Here is a 13,876-nt window from a genome sequence, read left to right as displayed (position 1 = left end):
CTTATTCGCCATTTGTACTACTTTTACGTCCTTTGTATATATCAAGATTTCCTTTGTTATCATTTTATTTCAGCCTACAGAACTCTTTTATTGGAGGTCTACTAGTAACAAATTCCTTCAGTTTTTGTTGGAAAAAGTTATGCTGTAATTTTTAAGGGATATTGCATTAGATATAGAATTCTAGTCTGACAATGTTTTTTCTCTCAGCACTTTAAAGATGCAATGGCATTATTTTCTGTTTTGCATAGTTTCTGATGATAGTTTCTGGTAATTCTTACCTTATTCATTTGTATGGAATGTGGTGGTGGTTGAGGGTGGTGTTTCTTTGTTGTTGTTGCATCTAGGATCATCTCTTAATTATCGATGTTCAACAATTTGATTATGACACAACTTGTTATGGTTTGTATCTATGAATGTGTTTAACTTTCTTGGAGTTCATTGAGTTTCTTGAATCTCTGAATTTATAATTTTCACAAAATTTGGAAAACTATAGTGCATTATTTATTCAAATAGTTTTTTGTACTCCCCTCCTTTTGGGACCCAATTACACATATTAATTAGACAACTCCATGTTTTTTCCCGTAGGTCACTGAGGCTCTGTTCATTCGATTTTCCAATCTTTTAAAAATCTGTGCTTTATTTTATATGGATTCTATTGCTAGGTCTTCAAGTTCACTGGCTTATTTTTTAGCAGTGTCTAATCTTATTAGTGCCATCTAAAGAAACTTTAATTTCTGATACTATATTTTTCAATTCAGCATGTTCTATTTGGTCTTTTTATCTATCTTCCATTTCTTTCCTCATTGTGCTTATATTTTTTTATTTTAATAATAAATTTATTTTTTATTGGTGTTCAATTTGCCAACATACAGAATAACACCCAGTGCTCTTCTCGTCAAGTGCCCCCCTCAGTGCCCGTCACCCATTCATCCCCACCCCCCGCCCTCCTCCCCTTCCACCACCCCTAGTTCATTTCCCAGAGTTAGGAGTCTTTATGTTCTGTCTCCCTTTCTGATATTTCCCACACATTTCTTCTCCCTTCCCTTCTATTCCCTTTTACTATTATTTATATTCCCCAAATGAATGAGACCATATAATGTTTGTCCTTCTCCGATTGACTTATTTCACTCAGCATAATACCCTCCAGTTCCATCCACGTTGAAGCAAATGGTGGGTATTTGTCATTTCTAATGGCTGAGTAATATTCCATTGTATACATAGACCACAGCTTCTTTATCCATTCATCTTTCGATGGACACCGAGGCTCCTTCCACAGTTTGGCTATTGTTGTGCTTATATTTTTATTTAAATATACTTACATTGTTATAATAGCTATTTTAATATTCTTATCTGTTTGTTAGTTCCATCATCCCAATAATTTCTATGTCTGTTTTTACTGACTGATTTTTTTCCCGTTGGTTATGAATCAACATTTTCCTGATTCTTGGCACGTCTAATAATATGTTATCAGATCTCATAATGTATCTGATCCATTATGATACACTCATTATGAGTGTCTGAATTTGTTGTTTTCCTTTATAGAATGTTAGGCTCTGTTCTGGCTGGCAGGTAAGTGAATTATTGAACAATTTCATGCTTTTAAGACCTATTTTGATTTTTGCTACAACACATGCCTTTACTCTGGGAATTGTTCATTCTTACTACTAAGTTGAGAGTTCGGGTTAATTGAAGTTCCCACAGATTACTGAGTATTCTCTAAGTATTACTTAATTTACAACTGCCCGGTCTTTCTTTGCCCTATCTTATGAATGTTCATCTACATATGCATGGTCAGGGGATGTCCTAGTGAACTCTGGGTCTCCTTCTGCACAGCTCCCTATTCTCTAGAACTCTGTCTAGCTCTCTAGTCATCTTGGCCTCACCAACTTTTCAACTCAGAGACTTCTGGCTTCTGTTTGCATTCCCCTCCCTGCATCCATGCTTGGAATGGCCTCTAGGCAAAAATCTGGGGTGGCTGTAGGAGTCTATCTTTTTGTTTCCCTTCTCTCAGGGGGTCCCAATCCATACTTCCTATTGTCTAACGTCTGAATACCAATGTTATATATTTTGGCCAATTTCTTAGCTGCTTAGATGGGAGGGCTATGTCTGATCTTAGTTATCCCAGTTTTACTGGAAGCAGGGGGCCTAAAATCATTTTTAAAATTTGTATTTTAAAATATACCAGATATGGATAGATTATAGATATAGACATATAAATATATAGTGAAATATTATTCAGCCTTAAAAAGGAAGAAAATTCTGACGCAGGCACACTGTGGATGAACCTTGAGGACATTGTGTTAAACGAGCAAGCCCATCACAAGAGGACCTGGGATGGAGTCCCACGTTGGGCTCCCTGCATGGAGCCTGCTTCTCCTTCTGCCTTTGTCTCTGCCTCTCTCTCTCTGTGTGTGTGTGTGTGTGTGTGTGTGTCTCTCATGAATAAATAAATAACAGCTTTTTTTAAAGATTCATTTATTTATTTATTCATGAGAGACACAGAGAGAGAAAGGCAGAGACAGAGGCAGAGAGAGAAACAGGCTCCATGCAGGGACCCCCATGTGGGACTCGATCCCAGGACTCTAGGATCACACCCTGGGCTGAAGGCGGCGGTAAACCGCTGAGCCACCCAGGCTGCCCAATAAATAAAATCTTAAAAAAAAAAACACATATATATTCACATAGCCTTCTGCTGAATATTTAAAAATATTGTTAAGCAATATAAAAAAGTGGCTAGGGTCTAAAAAACTGCATAGTGAAGTTTTGCTGCCCTCTGCTGGAAAGTTTGTGTATATGCTCCCAAAAGTCTGGTTTCTGGCAACAAAGGGATTATAAAGCGTCAAGTGTTGTGTTCCCTAGCCCAGTGACAGATTCTGTTCTCAGAGCCTAGAGCTTCATAAAAGTGTCTTAGACATTCTGCAAGTGTCTGCTTCAAATTTTATTTCCTATCACTAAAACTATTTTTACAATAAACACAATATGGTGTATTTAGATGTTACATAATCTAATTTTGACACACCAGATATGACCTGAATCTAGTCTAGAATGCAAAGAGAAATATCTTAAACCATTCAGTCTTCTTACTATTTGCTCTTAAACTTTTGTGCTCCTTGGGACGCCTGGGTTGCTCAGTGGTGGAACATTTGCCTTTGGCTCAGATCGTGATCCTGGGGTCCTGGGATCGATTCCCACATTGGGCTCCAGGTAGGGAGTCTGCTTCTCGCTCTCCCTATGTCTCTGCCTCTCTCTGTGGGTCTCTCATGAATAAATAAATAAAATCTTAAAAAAAAAAAAAAACTTTTGTGCTCCATCACTCCATTTCAAACTCTGTGGTCCTCTGTTATACATTCCAATAGGGAAATACCTTCTAATATTTCATAGGGGGTGTGACTAGCTTGAAATTTGTAAAGTATTGTAGGGTCTTTTGCATCCGAATTGTGAATTGGTAGGATTTTCATCCTTTATACAGTTTACTTAAAAACACCTGGCAAACTCTAAAAAAAAAAAAAAAAAAAAACACCTGGCAACATTACTTCATGGTTTACTACGTGGTCCTTTCAGTGATTTCTAGATTACTGTCATTTTTTTTTTTAAAGGAATATGGTGGCAGGGAGAACAACAGCTTCCTTAGTAAATATTTTTTATTTCTTCCATCTCTTTACTTCATCCATTTGAAATTCTCTCACACTGTAACACAACTTTGGTTTGTGTCTAGGCTGACAACAGCCAAGGCTGGTGAGGTTCTAAGCCATCTCATACCTAGGTTTTAGCAACAATATACTAACTGGTCTTCTTGCTTTCGTGTTATATCCCTAAAATCCACCTCTATAACGAGCACCAGAACAATCTGCCAAAAATACACATGTGATTGGGTCAGCCTTTACCTAAAGTCTTAAGTTCTTATCTCTTCCCTTCAGGATTAGGTCCAAGTTCCTTAACATAGCACATGAGCTTATGTGATTCAGTTCAGCTTGCTTCTTGACTTCCTGCCTCACCCTGTATTCCAAAACAAGAGCCAACTGTGCTTCCCTGCTGCATAAACCTTTTTGCTTCTCACATTAGTATCTTTGTCTCTTTTTCCCTCACTGTCCTCCCTACAGGGTTCCTGTCATGCTCCCTGACACTTCACTTCCTCCTCATTTCTGCCCTTTGCTAACTTAGTGAGTTTCTAGTGGATGGTCTCCTTTGTTTGATTGCTTCATTATCTTTACAAGCAGGAACTATGTCTTATGTTTAATCCTCTGCACCAGATACAGTTTCCAGCAAACATATACTGTTTAATAACTAATTGCCAAATAATTAAATAGGTTTAGTAAATGAGTACCAGCAGCATGAGTGCAGGTATGAAATGTTCTCCTGTCTTACAAATGTCCTATGTTATTGTAGACAGGCTCTGTTTAGAGGTTGTTTGCGACATTAAGATATGCTTGTATGATAAGACTTGCAATTTGACTCCACCCCAGACATAGTGACAAAGGATTTTCCTTGGATAATATACAAAACTTAAATATCTGGGATACATTCTCTTGGGTGCAATTCTGCAAAAATGTAAGATCTGTTGAATATGCTTTTTGTAGAAATGGTAACTTCATACTTATAGAGTGTAAGAAATATCTGGAAAAATATTAAATGTCTTACATTGCTTATTATATTTATAGGAAAGAAACTCAACTAAGGGACATAGTGTGGAGGCCGAGAAAAATCAAGGCCATTCCACCTCAAGTTTAGCATTAGCACAAGTACAGCCATCTTAGGCCCCTGTGAATAAGAGCTGAACTTTATAGGAAAAAACTGCAGAATGTTCTCAATGTCCTCACAGGGAATCCCATATCAAAAAGACAACAGAGGGATCCCTGGGTGGCGCAGCGGTTTGGCGCCTGCCTTTGGCCCAGGGCGCGATCCTGGAGACCCGGGATCGAATCCCACATCGGGCTCCCTGCATGGAGCCTGCTTCTCCTTCTGCCTGTGTCTCTGCCTTTCTCTCTCTCTGTGTGACTATCATTAAAAAAAAAAAAAAAAGACAACAGAGCTCAGAATTGCCCTCGGCAGAGAATCCCATATCAGAAAGACAACAGAGCCCACACCTGTGGTAGAAAGTCCCATATTAGAATGAGAACAGAGCTCAATACCCTTGAAAGCCCCATATCAAAATGTAAACAGAACTTGAGAAATTCCTCCACCCCTTTTGAAAATCCCCTAGACCAGCCTATAAAAAATCCAGCTGTAACCCACTTCTGGGTCCAAGTCCCTGCTCCGCTGTGTCAGGTATACTTGGACCCAAGCTCGAGCTTGCTAATAAACCCTCAGTGTCGGCTCCTTGGTGGTTTCTCGGATTCACAATCTTGGGTACAATAGGATCTATGATAGCAGATAGATTAGCAGAGTGATGAATTTGTTAGCATTTAAAGAAGCAGCAGCACATATGTGAGTATAATCAACATCTCTAGTAGGGGTGTGGATAAAAATCTTGTAAAAAAAATTTGGGGGGGATCCCTGGGTGGCGCAGTGGTTTAGCGCCTGCCTTTGGCCCAGGGCGCGATCCTGGAGACCCGGGATCGAATCCCACGTCGGGCTCCCGGTGCATGGAGCCTGCTTCTCCCTCTGCCTGTGTCTCTGCCTCTCTCTCTCTCTGTGACTATCATAAATAAAAAAATAAATAAATAAATAAAAAATAAAATTTTGGGGATCCCTGGGTGGCGCAGCGGTTTGGCGCCTGCCTTTGGCCCAGGGCGTGATCCTGGAGACCCGGGATCGAATCCCACGTCGGGCTCCCGGTGCATGGAGCCTGCTTCTCCCTCTGCCTGTGTCTCTGCCTCTCTCTCTCTCTCTCTCTGTGTGTGTGACTATCATAAATAAATAAAAATTTAAAAATTTTTGGAGTTAGATTATTTTAATGCTATTTTTATTTTAAAATATATATGAATAGTATTTCATATTTAGTATATATTTTGAGCCTTTGCAAAGTAAAGCAAAATGAATTTTGAAACATTGTTACCATATGCTGTCCCCAGAGAAACACATTTAGAGTCTCAAGAGAACGAATTGATCACTATATGACACAAACCACGAGTAGGATTCCTCTAGATAAGTTACTGAACACCACATTTTCTTCAATTAGATAAATGTCTGGTGTTATGTTTCTATAATTTATGTAAATTGCAACCATAGACCTACCAATTACCCTATTTAAACTTGGCTGGTTCCCCAAAGACTTCTTAGGAGAAAACTTATAATAATTAGTTGCCTATCTTTTCAGAGCCACTGGGGGGTACTAAAACTCTAGATCATATTTTTTGTAACATTCTATTTTTGCAAATCTCTTCTAGCCAGAAATTTTTTTACATTAAATGGAAGAATAATTGGAATAAACATTTTTGCATGTGTTTGGGGGTTTTATGGGAAAGGATGTTTGAAATATAGTATTTAAAGCCAAACAATAGTCTAACCTTTAAAAAAAATTGGGGGGGGGGATCCCTGGGTGGCGCAGCGGTTTGGTGCCTGCCTTTGGCCCAGGGAGCGATCCTGGAGACCGGGGATCGAGTCCCACGTGGGGCTCCCGGTGCATGGAGCCTGCTTCTCCCTCCGCCTGTGTCTCTGCCTCTCTCTATCTCTCTGTGACTATCATAAATAAACAAAAATTTAAAAAAAATTTTTTTTTAAAAAAGATTTAAAAAAAAATTGGGGGAGGCGGGCGGGGGATGGGGGTGAATGGGTGACGGGCACTGAGGGGGGCACTTGACGGGATGAGCACTAGGTGTTATTCTGTATGTTGGCAAATTGAACACCAATAAAAAATAAATTTATTATTTTAAAAAAAAAGAAAGAAATGTACCAGAAAAAAAAATTGAAACGGATTTTTTGGAAAAATATTCTGGAATATCTTATATTGATAATTCACAAGAACTTCTGTTTAATATTCTCTTTATGGAGGTTAATATTAATTTTCATAAAAAATTTAAAACATAAAAATCAAGAAAAGACACAGCTAGCACTTTTGCTACTTATATAGGCACATATTATAATGGCTGGATAGAGACATGAATACAGTATAGATGTCAATTATTGCTGCCTTCATTGACCTAGACTATATCTCAGCTGTTATATTTGCATCATGCTGCTGCTGCATTGGTGGAATCTCAGTTTGTTCTTTTTCTTTGAAGAAAAAACATAGAAAATTATTTATTCAGTTATCTTTAGTCAACACAGATGTAAGCATTGGTTGGAGGTCAAAATAACTTCCTACATCATATGCCTGAAAAAAGTATTTCCCCCAAGTTATTACTGGACCACTTTGTCAATTTCCTTTTTTTTTTTTTTTTTAAGATTTTATTTATTTATTCACAAGACACGCACACAGAGAGAGAGGCAGAGACACAGGCAGAGGGAGAAACAGGCTCCATGCGGGAAGCCTGATGTGGGACTCGATCCTGGGTCTCCAGGATTACGCCCTGGGCTGAAGGCGGCGCTAAACCACTGAACCAACTGGGCTGCCCTGTCAATTACCTTTAAAAAAAAAAAAAAAGTTTTATGGATATAATTCACATACCACCGAATTATTAAAGTATGCAAGTCAGTGTTTAGTGTAATCATCACATTTAATTTTAGGACATTTTCATCATCCTAAAAGGAAACCATACTCTTTAGCTTTCACCCCTAAATCCACCCATGCCTCCAGCTCTAAGTAAACACAAATGTACTTTCTGTCTCTTTATAGATTTCCATATACTGGCCATTTCGTATAAATGGTATAATTCCAAATGCAGCCTTTTGTGACTGACTTCTCTCCTGTAGCATAGTTTTCAAGGCTCATCTACATTGCACGTACCAGTTCTTTATTCCTTTGTATTCTGTTGTATAGAGAATACCACATTTTATTCATCCATTCATCAGTTGATAGATATTTGCTAATAATATTCATTTATTTATTTACTTATTTATTTGAGTGAAAGAGAGTGTGTGTGTGTGTGTGTGTGTGTGTGTGTGCACGTGAACACATGCAAGGGAAGGGGCAGAGGGGGAGGAAGAGAATCTCAGGCTGACTTTATGCCAAGCACGGAGCCCATGTGGAGGGCTCAGTCTCATGATCTTGAGATCATGACCTGAGCTGAAACTAAGAGTCAGAGGCTCAACCAATTTAGCCATCCAGGCACCCCAATCCCAATACTGTTCTCTTAAAATCAGTATTTACTGTGTACCAAAATGTCCTGTCAAACACATCTTTTATTACTAAGCTTTTATAAATTCGGGAGAAAATGTGCAAAATCAAAGTCAGTCTGAATATGTTTCTGGGACTATGTAGCACCAAGTAATAGACCAATAACCTGAATCATGTGATGTAAAAGGGAAGGCTCTTGGTGAAACAAATAAAAATGCAGGGTGCCTGGGTGGTGCAGTCAGTTAAGGCGTCTGACTCTTGCAGTTAGTTAAGGTGACCAACTCTTGGTTTCAGCTCCTGTCACAATCTCAGAGTCGTGAGATCAAGCCCAGTGCCTGGCTCGGGCTCAGGGCAGAGTCTACTTGAGTTTCTCTCCTCCTCTCCCTTTGCTCCTCCCATTCGTGCTCACATGCACTCTCTCTCTCAAATAAATAAATAAATCCTTAGGAAAAAAAGAAAGAAACAAGTAAAAATGAAAGAAGCTTGTGTTTGTAAGGGATTTGGTGGAAAGTTTCCTACTGCCCTAGAAGAATAGGGCAGAGAAGAGAAAGACCACACTGGAGAGGGACTGAAATGCAATAGTGCTGTACCTCAATCATTCTTCCTTATTTCTCTTGAGAGCCTTGATTGACAAACTAAAGATCCTAGAGACTGGCAAGCAAATTGATTTTGTAAGATTAGAAAAGCCTGAAATTGGAGTTAGGAGATGCAAATTTGGGTCCTGCTCCATCAATTCCTGGTGGTATTTCAGAAAGACAATTAAAGCGCCATTTCCTCCCCTGCCCAAAGTGGCAATGTTCTCTTCTGACAATTTCTGTGAAGATTAAATGAGGTCATGGAAAGCACTAGATGGTAAACCCAGGGTCAGGATGGACCTGCTTTGTTTTCAGCTGTATACCCAGAAGCCCAGCCTGGGACTGGTAGCAGATAAGGTTCCAAGAAGCATATGTTGAGGAAATGAATGAAGCATTTGGTACACTGTAAGGAGTTATTAAAATGTTCTTTCTGATTTATTACACCTTTTCTTCCAATTTATTTAATCTTCCACATTAAGTGGTGTGATGGCTCTTATTCTGAAAATATGAATTCCTACCTGAGGTCCTTTTGACCTCCTTTATTATAAATAAAACCATAAAAGCAAAGACTTTTCATTTGAATTTTTCACACATTTCACCACTGTTTGCATTTTTGCAGTGTGCTACTTCCTCCTAAACATTTTTACTTTTTGTGTGACTCATTTTCTTGGCACCCTCCTCCTTCTTAGAGAACTCTGCAATGTAAAGTTAGTATAAATCTGAGTCTTTCTTTAGGTGCAAGTGGCAGTGGTTTAATGATCTTATGAAGTCTGTATCAGCTAGCCAGCTGATATGACACAACAATCACTTCCAACTGTTAAATCCTTTTAATTCAACAAGTCTTGGATTTGGCAGATGAAGTTCATCTGTCTTCTCAAATGCAATACAAGACACTACGAATTTGTGTAGATCATTCAAAGGGCATTTGCTAGACATGCCATAACTTATATTTTCAAAAAATTCAGATTCTCATATAATGAATCCAGATGGCATAAAGCAAGATATACCAATAAGCACTTAATGGGGTAAAACCAAATTGGGTAATGTGAGATATTAGCAATTTTTTAGCCAGAAAATACCAGATGCCACTCTCTTTGACCTCAGTAGTCAAAACATACTTAGTAAACACCTGCTATGTATCAGGCACTGTGTCAGACCATGGTTAGCAAACCCAGATATTATTCCTCAGCCCGTGGAACAGACCACAAGGTCTACTGGGAGAGACAGATTGCATTAATCCCACAAATGCAGGATTGAGGGAAGTGGGAAGTAAATTGGGTGCAAGAGACAAATTTCTATGAAAGCACCAAACAGGGGAACCCAACCTAGATGACATGGAAGGATTCCTTGAGCTAAAGGAAGTGCAAGAGCTAACAGGGAAGAGAATGGCACACCACACTGGGGAAACCGCATGTACTAAGGTCACCATGGGGAGCTTAGCAAGTGTGCCAGGCTGAGAAAGCACCAAGGAGGGGCTTAGGGAAGAGGAATGCAGATGGAAAGGTATAGGAAGGTCAGAATCAGCAAGGCAATATGGGCCACATGAAGAATTCTTTTCTTTATCCCTTGAATAATAAGAACCCTCAGAAGAGAGTGGTTTGGTTTTTTTATTTGTTTTGTTTTGTTTTTTGTTTAATTGAAGAATAACATCATAGGGTAAGATGCACAACCATAAAATGTGTATATAGTCCAATAATATTTATATATGTATACAGTGCATAACAATCACCCAGATCAAGATGCAGAACATTTCCACCATTCCAGAAAGTTCCTCATGTCCCCTTTGAGTCAACATACCCTCTCCACACCAAACACTAGGAATCAATTATTTATCAGCATAGATTGTTCTTGCCTGTTCTTGAAATTCATATAAATGAAATCATACTACACACACTGTTTTGTATCTGGATGTACTTCATTTAACATTGTGCCTATGAGATTCAGCCATAGTACTAAATTTAACAGAAGCCTTAGAAGGGTTTGACTCAGAAATGAAACAAAAACTAACAGTAACTTGGTAACAGCTCTTGACTCCTGGGTTTAGTTGATATTTGTGGTTAACAGAGTCAGCTGTGCATTTGAAGGGATACTTGCATACTTGCTCATCCTTAATTATTTTCATTGCATACAAGTTTTTCCTTCCAGATATCAACTATGAATGAATTTCAAACAAGTTTATTGTCCAACTACAGGGTCTTTATTATAGTTACCTGGGATATACTCAAGAAATATATCTGTTAAATGAATAACAAGATAAATACTTCAGGGAAGAAGACTCCGTGTAAGTAGAATTGCTGTTTTATCTTAAGTGTAATGGAAGAAATGACAGTTTCATATTTTTTGATGCATCTGAATAGGCAATGGCATTGTAGCCTTTAAATACTGTCTTTATTCATAAAAATGAATGGAGTGAACTAATTAATCTCTCAGATCCTTGAAGCTCTATGAATTGGATCTGTTAGTGGTGGTTTTGTTGATTGGTTTTCATTATGCTTCCATACGGCTGCTGTTTAATGGAAATGTCAAACAAACAAACAAAAAGCTTCTTAGCTGTGTGACTTTGAAGTCTCAAGGTGAGCATGAGTAACATCTATTACCTGAAAAAGACCCGTGAAATTTTTTTTAAAGATTCTATTTATTCATGAGAGACACAGACTGAGAGAGAGAGGCAGAGACACAGGCAGAGGGAGAAGCAGGCTCCAGGCAGGGAGCCCGATGTGGGGCTCGATCCTGGGACCCCAGGATCATGCCCTGAGTCAAAGGCAGGCACTAAACCACTGGGCCACCCAGGGATCCCCGACACGTGAAATTTTTTTGCAAATGTTAAGGTATATTGTGACTACCAATCTTATTAGTGCTTTTGTTTACCTCAGTTCTGTTATTAATGCTTCTGTTTTACACTGTGTGAATCCTGTAACTGGTTTTTTACTTACCTAATAGCTTTGATCAGCATGTAGAAATCTACAGTTCCTCTAGATTAAAACAGAGACCCTTCTAAAAATCTCTGCATTGGCTTTTTGGGGGATTAAGACCTTGTTTTATTCTTGCCAGAGTTACTGAGTAATGACAATGACAGTTTCTGAGGATGCTTTTCCATATCTTCTTTCCTTTTCTTTTTTAAAAAGTAATTCTTTTATAGGGATGTATTCATATGCTTTAAAGAATGAAAGGATAAGGGCACCTCGGTGGTGTAGTTGGTTGAGTGTTCAACTCTTAGTTTTGGCTCAGGTCATGATCTTAGGGTTGTGAGACCAAGCCCCTAGTTGGGCTCCACTCTCAGCACAGAGTCTGCTTAACACTCTTCTCCCTCTCTCTCTGCATCTCCTCCTCTTAAATAAATCTGTAAAAACAGAAATAAATTATGAAAGGATATAAAGTCTCCCACCTTCTCTTTCAGAGCTTTCTCCCTTTCAAAGGGAAAGCAATGTTGCTAGTTACTCATGTAGATTTCCACAGAAGTTTTGTGCAAATAGATATACATACTTTTGTAGTGCAAATGATAACATTCTATCCTGTTCTGTACCTTGTTTTTGTTTGTTTTGTTTTTAAGCACATAAGCTACTTCATCAGAAAAATGGGAATCACTTGAGTACCCACCTCATAGTTGTGAAAATTAAATAAGTTTAACATATGCAAAGTACTTAGAAAGCACCAAGTGTATTGTAGCCTCTATATTCATTTCCTATTGCTGCATAACAAACTACCACAAACTTAGTGGCATAAAGCAATACCCAGGTGTCTTACAGTTTCCAGAGGCCAAAGTCAGTATAGCTTAGCTGATTCTGTGCCTGGGTCTCACAAGGCTGAAATCATGACATCAGCTGGGCTTCATTCTCACCTGGAGACTCACTAGGAAAGAATTTCCTTTTAAGTGCTCTCAAGTTGTTGGCAGCTGTAGAATTTATGGCCAATTTGCTTTATTAAAGCCAGCAAGCGGGGGGAGAGAATGATTCTGCTGCTTGGAGTCTCTGATCTCAGGGAATGAGTAGGTCCTCTATTCTTTTTTTTTTTTTTTTTCATTGAGATATAATTCATATATCACAAAATCCATCCTTTTTTAAAAAAAATTTTAAAGTAAGCTCTACATCCAATGTGGGGCTTGAATCCATGACCCTGAGATCAAGAGTTGCTGACCTCAGTATTCCAAGGACTGAGCCAGCCAGGCACAGTCCTTTTAAAGTGCATCCTTTTAAAGTGCATATTTCAGTGGTTGATAGTATATGCACAAAGCTATGCAATTATCATCATGTCTAACTTCAGAATATTTTTATCACCCTAAAAAGAAATCCCATATTCATTAGCAGTCTGTCCTCATTCGCTGAATACCCTCCCTCCTCACCTTTTCTAGCTTTGGTAAACACCAATCTGCTTTCTGTTTCTATGGATTTGCCTATTCTGAACATTCATATGAATAGGCATATAATATAGTGGCCTTTTGTGTCTGGCTTCTTTCACTTAGTACAATGTTTTCAAGGTGCATCCATGTTGCAGCATATATCAGTTTTTCATGCCTTGTTATGGCTGCATAGTATTCCATTGTATGGATATATCCTATCCATTGTATGGATATTTAGGTTGTGTCCAATCCTTTGCTATTACAAACACTTGATATTCCATTATAAACAGCAACAGATATGTTTAAATATTTTGTATGTGAATGAATATATCTGCATTATAAATTTCTAGAAGTAAAATTGCTAGATCAGAGGTTCATCCATTAATAATACTAATATTGTTCAGTTATACCACTTATAATCTGTCTTTTAAAGTACTGTTTGAGGGAGGGAGGTGAGATTATATAGCAGAAAATGCCCTGAGTTCTGGACTTTATTTTACCACTAACAAGAGAAGTTAGTGTACAGTGGTTATTAAGAGCATGGGCTTTGGAGGCAGACTGCCTGGGTTAGAATCTTAGTTCTGCCACTTATGACCTAAATGACCTTAAGAAAGTTAAATAACAACAAAACAAACAAACAAAAAAAGAAAGTTAAATAACCACTCAGCTTCAGTTTCTTTAGCTGTAAAATGGGATGGCATTAGTGTCAGGTTTAGTCTGGTTGGTAGTGAAATGAGGGTAACAAGATGGAGGGTCCACTGCCATGTTGTTGGTGCCTCCTGATCCCGCTTGATCCCGCCGGCCCAACAT

The sequence above is a fragment of the Vulpes lagopus genome, chromosome 7 (assembly GCF_018345385.1).
Source record: "Vulpes lagopus strain Blue_001 chromosome 7, ASM1834538v1, whole genome shotgun sequence".
NCBI classification, from domain to species: domain Eukaryota; kingdom Metazoa; phylum Chordata; class Mammalia; order Carnivora; family Canidae; genus Vulpes; species Vulpes lagopus.
This window is presented reverse-complemented; position numbering follows the sequence as displayed.